The sequence below is a fragment of the Sorex fumeus genome, unplaced genomic scaffold, assembly GCF_029834395.1.
Source record: "Sorex fumeus unplaced genomic scaffold, SorFum_2.1 ptg000030l, whole genome shotgun sequence".
Lineage (NCBI taxonomy): Eukaryota > Metazoa > Chordata > Mammalia > Eulipotyphla > Soricidae > Sorex > Sorex fumeus.
The window spans coordinates 26,049,978-26,060,154 of record NW_026606087.1 but is presented as its reverse complement, the minus strand read 5'-3'; positions in this window follow the sequence as shown (position 1 = coordinate 26,060,154).

Genomic DNA, 10,177 nt, shown 5'->3' with positions numbered 1-10,177 from the left:
ACACTCTCTTTAGCTAAATTTTTAGACATCACAATTTACTAATAGTAAAGTTTCAGGAGTATAATATTCAAGTATCAAACCCACCATCAGAGTCTCAACATCCCTCCACCAATGTCTCAAGGTCCCCACTCACTCACACCTACTCTACCTTCTCGGGTTCTGTTACTATCGTTCACTTGTTATTTCTTTACACTGGTTCTTTATTTTATACTTTGATAAAGATCATTCTGTATTTGTTTCTCTCCTTCTAACTGACTTTACTCAACATGATACTCAAACTCTGTCCATATTGTAGTAAATTATGTGATCTCATCTTATAACTGAATAGTACTCCATTATTTATATACGGCACAGTTTATCTATGTATTTGTTCTCAAGCATTGTTACCTTCTGTGAATAGTACTACAGCGGGCATATGTGGTACCAGAGATTAAACCTGGGTATGCTATGTGCAAAGCAAGTATCCTATCTGCTACATTATCTCTTGAGCCCTTATACTTATTGCTTGATGTCTTCTGATTTCTTCTTTGACACATTGGCTGTTTAATAATATGTTGTTTACAAATATTTGAGTTTCCCCATCTTCTCTTTGTACTAATTTCTACTCTCCAAACACCGTGGTCTAAGAATTGTTGATATGATCTCCTTGTTTTTTTATTTTATTCAGACCTGTTTTGTGTCCCAGAATGTGGTCTATGAAAATGTACCACATGCATAAGAGAAGCATATATACATCACTTTTTTGGGAGGAAGAATGTAAGAAGCTTAGTAAATATCTATTCGATACATCTCTTTCATTTCTTCATTTAAAGTCAATGGGTACTTACTGATTTATTGCATAGATTATCTATTCAGTGGTGAAAGAGGATCCTAAAATTTCCCAGTAGGTACTGTGTTGCTGTTTATGTCTTTGATGCATTTATTAGCAGTTGCAATATTTATTTTTGTGATTCTACATTAGGTGCACATTAGTTAATAAATTGAAAAGTTTTCCTGATGTTTGGATCCTGATTTCTTAATCATTAGGTAATGGTCATCTTGATCCCTAATAGCCTTTTAACTTATAAGTTAATATTATCTGATACAAACATGATTATCTTAGCCCTTTTTTACGTGATTGCATGTCTGTTAGATTATTTTGCAGCCTTAGTTATTATGACTGTTCAGATGTGTCTCTTATAGGCAGCAGAAAGTTGAATCAGTTTTTAAATTTAACCTGTAACTTGTGCCCTTTGATTGGCAAGTTCAGGTTTATTTAGATAAAGGAGTTTATTGCCATCATCTGCAGAAACTATGTGTGTTTTTGAATTTTTTCTTGCTCTTTAAAGGAGGCCACTTAAAGTTTTTTGCAAAGTTCATTTCAAGATTTGATATATTGAAGCTGTTGCTTGTCCAGGAAACTTTTAGTCATCCCTGTATGTTTTAATGATTATCTATCAGGAGATGGATAGCGTGTTCTTGTTGGAATGTTTATTTTATTTAGTTTTTTTTCTATATTCCACCATTTTCTTCTGGTCTGTAGCATTTCACTTGATAGAGCTACTATGGATTTTATGTGGCATCCTTTATATGTAAAATTCTTCCTTGATCTTACTGCTCTCAATATACTATTTATACCTTTGGCTATCATTATTTTAATGCATATGTATCACAAAGTCTTTCTATTAGGACTTATTAAAACTTGATTCTTAAAGGCATAGTACCAAGGGTAGAAAACATTTTGCACATGGTTGTCCTGGGTTGACCATTACCTCCATTGCCTCCACTGCCTCCACTACCCAGCCACCGACACACTCCAGGACACTTTCCAGACACTCAGGCCAAGACTCAATCACGAGTGAAGCCTCACAGAGTGAAGAAAGCAGAACTCTAGACCTCAGACTTCAGGCTCAATGGACCTGGGAACAGAGATTCTCTGCATGCTCCCCAAAGCCCGGCAGACCTCCATTACCTTCACTGCCTTCACTACCCAGCCGCCAACACACTGCGGGATGCTTTATGGACACCCAGGCAGGAGACTCAGAAATGAGTGAAGCCCCATAGAGTGTGGGAAGTGGAACTCTGGACCTCAGACCCCAGGACCTGGGAACAGAGATTCTCTGCTGCTCCCAGCAGCCTGGCAGCCCTCCATTACCTCCTCTATGTCCACTACCCAGCTGCAGCCACACTCTAGGAAGCTTTCCAGACACATCAGAAAACAATACAAGATTACCGCACCATATTCGACTGAGATGAAATATCTTTGAACCATGAGAACACCTGCAAGGACGATTAGAGGTCACCATAAAAGCCTCTATCCCTCTCGGAGAGCCTGGCAAGCTACTGAGAGTGTTTTTCCCACACAGCAGAGACTGGCAAGCTATCTGTGGTGTATTTGATATACCAAAACCAGTAAATACAATGAGTCTCGTTCCCCTGACCCTGAAAGAGCCACCAATAAGACAGCATAAGAAGGATGAGGAAGGAAAAGCTAATAAAATCTCAGGGCCGACCTAGGTTGCCACAACGAAGAAAAATAAAAGTGACTGTCTGTACTTTCAAAGCACATACGATGGCATAAGATGCATCCATCGAGGACCTGATGGTGAAAGCGCGAAAGATCAAGTACGACATCATTGGTCTGACTGAGACGAGAAGGCATCAATCACATCATGCTATTTTCGACACTGGAGAAGAACTCTTTCTGGAAACATGCGACAAAGGAGTCAGCGGTGGTGTCGGTGTCCTTGTCAACACGAACTTGGCCATAAACATTGATTCATTGGAATGCCTAAAAACCCGAACCAGATTACACTTGAATAGATGTGGCTCACTGCCGGCAGTTTCTATCTTTGTTGTCTTCACACCAACATCCAATTATGATGAAGAAGAAATTGAGAAGTTCTACATAGAGCTGGAGAGGTTCTATAAAGAAGACCACACCTTTTACAAGAATACTGTTGGTGATTTTAATGCCAAGATAGGACAGAGAAGATCGGCTGAAGAACTCCACATCGGGACACATGGCCTAGAATGGAACGAACAGGGTGAGAGACTGTCTGATTTCATCATGTCGACCAAGACCATCCATGGTAACTCAAGGTTCCAGAAGGCCGAATCTAAACATTGAACATGAGAGTCTCCTGGTGGACATTTGCACAATGAACAGACCACATTATATTCAATCGATGGTTTTGACTGACCGATGTTGGTTGTCCCAAAATTCCAAATGGGACTACCGTCTCCTTCATGCAAAATTCTACTTCACAGAGCAGGGAGAAAGGGCTGTGAAGTTTAAGAAAACTTCCAGAACGACCACCAACTGGAAGCTCTTTGGCACTATTACAGCAACATGGGAAGATGCTGTCATTGACAACATTGATGAGGAATATGATCGACTGGTTCAGCACCTCCATGATTGTGTGAAGAACGCTGAGAGATAGCCACAAAAAGATGCTTGTCTTCGTAAACTCTTGAGCTCATTTGCTAACATGGCTTGATACAAGCCTCAGGCAACCAAGTGAATGTCCAAGCATGTAAAGCAGTGTAGAAAAGTAATAAAGGGAGTCCTCAAAGTGAGAAGAGCAGCAGTGCTGGCAGATGTGGTAGAAACTGGGAAAAGCATTCACAATGCTCGCTTGTACTTCACCAACTACAAGACCAAGATGACTGCCCTATGATGTCCTGATGGATCTATCACATCTCCCAAAAGGGAAATGGAGAAGATTATCCATGGCTTCTACTCGGATCTCTTCAATTGTCACGTCCACCGGCCCATATATCAAATTCTGCAGGATAGATATGTCATTCCCAACATTCTCCCTTCCAAAATCCGACATGTCATTTCTTTGGTAAACAGGCAAACAGCACCAAAAACAGACAAGATCAGACCCAAATACCTGAAGAACCTGCCATCAGTACTCATCAATACACTGGCTCAGCTCTTCACATGCTACCTGTCTGAATGCAAGGTTCCTTCCCAATGGAAAACCGGCAGCACTGTACTATTGTACAAGTAGGGCGACATCCATGACACTGGCAACTATTGCCCGATCTGCCTGTTGTCTGTCGTCTACAAGCTGTTCACTGGAGTCATCCTGAATAGGATTGGCAGAACACTAGATGAAGGATATCTATGCAAGCAAGCTGGTTTCCAAAAAGGATTTAGCACAATCGACCATATGCACATGGCACCCAAGCACATTGAGGTTTCTCGGGAGTTCAAGATGCTGCTCTGTCTAATGTTCATTGATTTAAAGAAGGCTTTTGATTCTGTTGAGACAGAATCAGTCTGTCCTGTCTTTGGCTAGAGGCCCTAGCCAAAGAGGGCGTTCAATGGCAATAATCAGGATCTTCCATGAGCTGTATTGCGGATTCACTACCAGGATCTTACCATTCTACAGGGAGGTAATCATTGATGTCAAGAGGGGTGTTTGGCAGGGTGATACCATTTCACTGAAACCGTTCAGTGCCACCCTTGAGAACATCATGCAATCACTGGAATTGGAAAGAAATGGGAGTGAATATAAATGGTCAGTAACTCCACCACCTCCACTTCACTGATAACATCTTTCTTATATCACCAAACATCATCCAAGTGGCACAAATGCTGGCTGACTTCAACCATGAGTGTGGAAACGTCGGACTACAGCTGAATCTCACGAAGACAATGTTTATGGAAACGTCTCATTTCTGACGTTCTAGTCACTCAACGGGATGACCATCTTTGAATGCAGCAGTTATGTGTACCTAGGTTGAGAAGTCAACATGACGAATGACCTGGCATCTGAGTTGCACAGGATGAAGAGAGCAGCTTGGAACGTTTTCAAGAATATCGAAGAAATAGCTAAGAGGAAGAAGAACCTCTGGCTCTGGGCACATCTCTTCGATTCCACTGCTCTACCTGTATTAACATACGCCTCAGAGACCTGGACCCTACGAAAACAGGATGAGAACGCTATTCGGGTCTCCTAAAGAGGAATTGAAAGAGCTATGCTTGGAGAATCACGCTTCACTCTAATGAGAGAAAGAATCTGGAGTTCCGATCTCCATCGATGGTCAAGAATCAGGGACGCTGTCTGTTTACCAAAGCATCAAAAAATCAGATGGGCTGGACACGTAGTGAGATTTGGAGATGATCGCTGGACTAGACCATTACTGACTGGATTCCACGGGATGTCAAAAGATGATGTGACCACCCACCTATGAGATGGTCAGACTTCTTCGTCAAGACCCTGAATGATTGTTTTGAGGCTCTTCATGTTCCTAGAACGAGCAGACGCCATTGGGCTACATTAGCACTTGACAGGGATGAATGTAGATGTTACTTGCACCCGCTTGAACAAATCGATGAGTAGCGAGATGTCAAGAGATCAAGTTTCCTTGGTTTGATCTGCAACTCCACATATGGTCCCCTGAGTCCACCAGGAATAACCCCTAAGTGCAGGTGGGATATAGAAAAAAAAAACTGAATGAAATAAATATCCCAACAAGAATTTTCTATGCAACTCCCTTCAAATGCTTTCCAAAAGCAATGACAAAATAGCTACTATACCTAGAAATGTTAAGGGAATTATATGATATTGATAATAGAATTCAGGGAGGACTTCCACTCATTCTGCACTCCATCACTTGAGACATTTTAAAAATACTCACCATCACTGATTATTTCGGAATTGGAATAAAAAGACAACAAAAAATAACTTGTATCGAAAAGGCCAGAATCAATAAGTACCAGTAGAGGTGTAAATAAAAAGAGCATATATTTTGAGGAAAAAAATGTAAATTGTGTCAACCTCTATAAAAATTGCATGAAGAGTCTTGAAGTAATAAAACTATATCAATTATATGCTCCAGTAATCACTTCTATGTATCTGTCTCCTGTATTCAAGAATACTTTATTCAAAAAGATAGATGCACTCTTTTGTTAACTTCAGTGTTATTTATTATAGCAGGTTATTTATTATCTAGAAACAGCCCAAGCTCCAAAACATGGATGGATGAATTGTGGTGATAAATTTGTGAGATATATATATATATATATATATTATATATACATATATATACACATATATATGCACACACACTCATATATGTATACACACATATATACATATGCAGTGGAATAGTACATAGCTATAATAAAAGTAAAATCTTGCCCTTTTCTACATCATGTATGAAATCATAGGGGTTCACATAAATAAATCCATCAAAATAAGACAAAATAAGAAAGATGCATATTGAATGATCTCATTTGCTTGTGTTATATAGGATAGGTGAGCAAAGAAAGAATTGATGCAAAAAAAGTGGGGAAAACAAATGACAAATGTTAGGCATCATGTTGCAGAGCATTGGCTGTTTCTAACTAAAAGAGTGGGTAGAAGATAGGACAAATGAAATAGTGAGGGAACTTCATGAATATTGGTGGAGGGATACAATGTTTCAGTAATAGTTGCGGTGTCATAGCAAACGGAAAAGTGGGATTTTATTTTAATATGGAAATTCAGTAGAACCTTAATATTTTTAGTTTCATTTTTCTGTTTATTTATTCCACAAAAATAATGAGGACCAGATGTGCTAGTTACTAGTACTTCAGTGACAATCTAGTTTATTATCTGGTAGAAAATACAAAAGGTAAATTACAAAATTACAATATTAGTTAAGCATGATAATAGCTATTTGTTCTCCTGCTGAAACACAAACCAAAATGTTGGGCTGTGAATTTCTGAGAGAGTGAAGGCTGCTAGTCTATCACAACTCACTGCAGCTGGGTTCTTCTCCTTATACACTTATAAATTCTCTGAAGGTTGTAAAAATGTATCGTTTATAAAATATTGCTGACAAGAGAAAGATAAAATTCCAATAAATGTTGAAAACTGTGGTTAAAAATTGAAGCTATGTCAGGTAACTTATTACTTTCAACATAAATATAATTTGAGGTAAAGGATAGAACCTGAAAAATGAGCTATTATAAATGTAGTGCTTTATAAAAGTTTCAAGATAAAATCATGTGGAGTTGTTAAGATAATGCTAAGGATCTACTGAAAGTAAAGTAAATAAAAAGCACTCATTTTGGTCATTCAATGAAAAGCCATTTATGAGATCGAAATATAAACACCAGGGTTATATGCATCATGTAATAGAGCATATATAATAGAAAATGCAATATATAATGCTATATTATACTAATTGTGGTATCTAGGAACTGCTATGTGATAATAAACCACATTCTCTGATTATTAACAACTATTTGTATAATCAACCAGCAATGTGGGTCTGAGTCCTTTTTTATGTTAGACTTTTGGAGGATTATAATTTTTGTTCTGGTTCTGCTATACAAATGTAATGAAGGATTTTGATCATTTTAGTTATTAGATCAACTGATTAGACAGAAAGATATTAACTTTGAATCAAATAAAAAAAAGAAAAATGTGAAAGAAGTCAAGAACAAAAAGAAAAGAAACCTATAGAACAGACTGTCCTTGAAAGTAGAGAAACATTGCATAAAGGCAACTCTTAGGACCATGAGCTAAGAAAAGTTTCAGTTTCAGCCATGGGAACTTCTAAAATCTAGTATTATTTCAAGAACCAGAGAACATGGTTCAGATCACCAGCTAGTAGAAAGTGAGAGAGAATTTTGGAAAGGATAAAATCAGAGAGTAAGACCTTGATTTTGTATAAATTGAGTCTGTACAAACTCTGGCTGACCCATGAAGCAGATATGAGGGAGCTTATCTGAACTGACACCAGTGTTGGTCAACCCCAAAACTCTTTAATTCCTAGTTTTGGTTAAGAGGAAAATTCACTGGATTTAAAAAAAAATCAAAGTTTGTAATTTGAGTTCAGTCAGAGCTCATTGGCTATCGGTACACACAAATACATGCGTAAGCAGACACAGTAACATCTCTCAGAGAATATTGAAGAGTATAAAAATCTCATGACATATCAATGATTCCAAAATACAATATTAAATCATAAATATTGAAAACTATTGAAATATGAGTTACTCTTTGGAAAAACAATGTAACCTGTAACTCTCTGATTACCCAACTATTGTAATTAGTATTTCTAATAGATGGTTGTGAGTTAAGTCACTGTTCCTCTTAGAAAGATATATTGAAGTCATTACCCTCAAAATCTCAAAAATATGAGGTTTTAGGAGAAGTACAGTGGGTTATATGATTTCCTTGAAAGCAGCCAACCCAGTTTTCATCCAAAGAACCAGATATGTGCCTCTAATAGTGATCCCTTGTACACAAATTCAGAAATAAGCCCTGAGCAATGCTGGATGTGGCCTGCAAATTTTAATAAAAACAAAAAACCAATAACTTAAAAATATGCACTTATTTTGGAGTGATGTGATCTTTCCAAAGGTAATAATGTTAAAATAAATCATTAATATGAGCTCTGTGTGCATGAAATAGAGGTTGAAATGGTGTCAGTAAACAAGGAAATCCAAATATTGTTTTTAAAAAACTCAGGAGTTAGGAGGACATCATGCAACAGTTTGCTCCTCGCGGTATCAGAAGGAGCTGCCTGCATGCAAGGCAAATGTCTTAATATCTACACCATCTCTCCATCCCAGATTTCTTAGATTTGATGGTATATGTACTAAAAATAAAATCTGTTATGATTAAAGTAATTATTAAAAAAATCTTGACTCATTACTTGTAACTGTTGAAAATAAGATATAAAGAAAACATTTGGCAAACGTCCACAAATTAAATATATATATATATTTCTTATATGCAGGAAATCAATAGAAATATGACTGAATTGTTTTCAGAAAAAATAGAGATGCCATAGGACACTAAAAGTATATTTAGTTACTACAAGGAAAGCAAAAACGTCAACCTAAGAGTAGCTTTTCACGCTTTGGAGAAGTTTGTGTTTTTGTTTGAACATGTCTTTCACTCTTTCTCTTCACGTTTCTCTAAATAAATTCCTTTAAGTAATATTATTTTACTTAATTGAAAGAGATAAACTAGTTGCAGAGATTCTTCTGGACTTGGTGCCAGACTGACTCATCAGGGGCACCCTGAAGAGGAACAGTTGAGTCCACCACCCGCCCAAACAGTGGCAAAAACTGAAAACCAAAAACCTTCACACTGCACAATTGCTGCCATGTTCATGGCCAGACTCCAGTGCCAGAGATAAGCCTCATCCAGAAATTGATCAGTTGGAAAACCTAGATATGAGGATTTTGTGACTGAAATATCCAGGATCTCGTGGAATCAGAGATGGGCTACCTCTCTCCATCACCCTGTCTTTCCAGAAGCCAGGCAGTCATGCTCATGAAGTGCCCTGCTGCCAAGTAAGCTCATTAGACACCAATGATCCAGAAACTCATAAATAAATCTCAAAAGAGATCAACAAGTTGAAGATATGCTATTGACTCTGCTTCAGGCTCTGTTGTCTGGGCACAAAAAGTTACCATCCAGTTAGCAGTTTAACTCCAACTATATTACCTCAAGCTCAAGTATATGGTAGACAGAAATACACCTTTAGAAAGAGATCAAGAATATCAGGAATAATAACTATGCAAAAAATAAGTTAGTCCATTTTCCAATTAATTACTTTAAATTATATATTTGTAATAGAACTTGAAAACATTCACTGTGGCTTCATAAAATATATACACGTATAACAGTAACTCATAAAAACTAGAGCAACAGGAAATGGGATTTTAAATAAAAGTGTGTTAGTAGTTTTCTGTATCTGATATAACAATAGCACAAAAATTAAATCTATTTTGGGACTGGAGAGAACTACAGCAGGCAAGGCACTTACTTTGCATGTGGCCAACCCAGGTTTGGTCCCCAGCACCTAATATGGTTATCTAATCCCCACCAGAATTGATTTCTGGGCCCAGAACTGGGAGTAAGCTCTGGGTATGGCTCAAAAAAAATTCAAATAAAAAGTTAATTCTCAGTGGACTGTGAAGAGTTAAAGATATATTTACACTATGGGAGAGGCCTTACCTTACCTTACCTTACCTTACCTTACCTTACCTTACCTTACCTATGGAAGAGGCAATATAAAATATTATTATTAAATATGTCACTGCAAAGTCAACAAGTGAATAAAATCAAATTCTGAAAAAAATAGAAAAATTCAAACTGATGGGAACAAAAAAACCTGTGAAACAACAACAAAGAAAGAAAATAAATTCTAAAACGAGTATATAAGACTATATACA